Source organism: Bicyclus anynana, chromosome 12 (assembly GCF_947172395.1).
Source record: "Bicyclus anynana chromosome 12, ilBicAnyn1.1, whole genome shotgun sequence".
NCBI lineage: Eukaryota > Metazoa > Arthropoda > Insecta > Lepidoptera > Nymphalidae > Bicyclus > Bicyclus anynana.
Genome location: NC_069094.1, coordinates 14212812 through 14214698, shown reverse-complemented (window position 1 = coordinate 14214698; position 1887 = coordinate 14212812). Strand labels below are relative to the sequence as shown.

The following is a 1887-nucleotide window of genomic DNA, read 5'->3' as shown; positions in this document are numbered from 1 at the left end:
TGATAATGGCCCTTTATTTTCTTGCTTCCCATATTTAAAAGTATAAAAGTAGTAAAAAACTATTGGCTTATCACAATAGATAACTGCCAGTATCTCTTTCATACAAGCCTTTTAATAAACGTCTATCGCAATCAAACGGAAGTACAATCGTAATACGGGCAACTTCCGCCGCACTGTACTGGCTACTGACTGCCAACTATTGGCAAATGGATTTATTGAGCTTTCAACAAACAAAGGGTTTGTCGTTTAACGTAGAGTATAAATTGTAAGAAAATTAATAAACTTTTTATTTAGATATTGATATGAATAGCAGCTCAATGAGTAGGAATATTTCAAATACGAAGAACATTTCCACATAACTTAGTAAAGACCGCACAGCAATGTGGGTAAACTGTCGGACCTAAATTAATACGGTCGTGAGTTCGAACCCTAGCCAAAATGTCAAAATGTCTTTTTTTAATTTATAGGGAATATGTATGACGTGTATTAGTTATTTGCAATTAATTAAAATTATTGTATTATTGTATCGGCCATTTTGTGGAGAGATTGAGTTGAGGTCAGACGGTTGCATTGTGTAAGGCGTCGTCGCTTCAAAGCTACTACTGTGTACAGACATTTGTGAATAATTACTGTCAGTGATTTAGTTTTGCTTTAATTGTCTAAAGTATATTTTGGATGTGTTGAGAAGGGTAAGTGTTAGACTAATATAAAACTCGCGCATTACTTAACATGTAGATAACGATTAGATTAAACATGATGTTGTTTCTATTGTTCTTAGCCTCTTGAAACGCCTTCTCAGCACGAGGGAACTGTATCACACTGTATTCACAAACCTGATCCCTGAGGGTCAGCTCCGAGCTAGCACTATTGAAAGGCTTGGTAGGGTGCCTGCAGAACATCTAAACGCAAACCCTCCTGGCGTCCAACATTAGTTCATAAGTAGATTAGTGGTGTTTGCTGCATCTTCTAAATAATGATTCTTAATTGATTCAATAATAATAAACTTGTGAAATGGACTTGTGTACTTCAATTAGAATAACCCATAACAATATTATCATAAACTCATTACAGTAGAATTTCCCGTGACAGTGTTCCCGAAGATGGTTGGAGTATAAGTAAGGTAGTATATAAAGGACATGTCCCAAAATGGGCCATTATTATTTATAATTTATAAGCAGGACCATAGTATCTTTTACGGATATAAGATACAAATTGTTGTTGAGAAAATAATTTTCAGAATTTTTGGGATCCGCATTGATTAGATATTTTTTTTTTCGCCCCCTCCTCTACAAATTAAACAAAGACAATACAATAAAAGTGTAAAAAGCAGTCAATAAAAACTCCTGAAATTTAATTAATATCCGGTGAAGGCTGTCAATGTCACGTAATTTTGTCAAATGTCAATATGACACAAGTTCTAAAGAAACATTAAATCGTAGACAGAGAAGCAATAAACAAAAAAATCCTTAAATTGCTTTAAAACGCCATAAACGAACGCTACTACGCAAAGATCTCTGACAATCTGTCAGGGTGTGAGTTACAAGCATGTTGCCATGATAAAAATTCTTAATTAATGTTGTTAGTTAATGAAAAAAATACGTTTTATTTAATTAATTTTAAAAAATGCGGTTACCAAATTTTTTTTTATTTCTGGTTTTAAGACCTATATTTTATGTTCATTTAAGATAAAAATAATTTGCTCTGTTTATTTGACACTCGGAATAATGGCCCAGCCTCCATACAAAGGAACATGTCCTTGGACAAGCTACGCTTACTTTAGTACCAGATATGGCACCAAACAACATTGCTATGTGTTCTGATCTAATTACAGGCACATCATATTAACCTTTTGACTCCTAAATGGACGACCGGTCGTATCCGTTACGT

The 1887-nt window shown here is 34.0% G+C and overlaps 1 long non-coding RNA gene across 1 annotated transcript; it reads left to right on the top strand.

Moving 5' to 3' along the window:
- Nucleotides 1-304: 304 nt before the first annotated feature.
- LOC128198541 (uncharacterized) lies at nucleotides 305-1016 on the top strand. The gene is made up of 2 exons (XR_008251297.1): nucleotides 305-689; nucleotides 779-1016. It is a non-coding gene; the product is annotated as an uncharacterized LOC128198541 (long non-coding RNA).
- The last annotated feature ends 871 nt before the right edge of the window (nucleotides 1017-1887 follow it).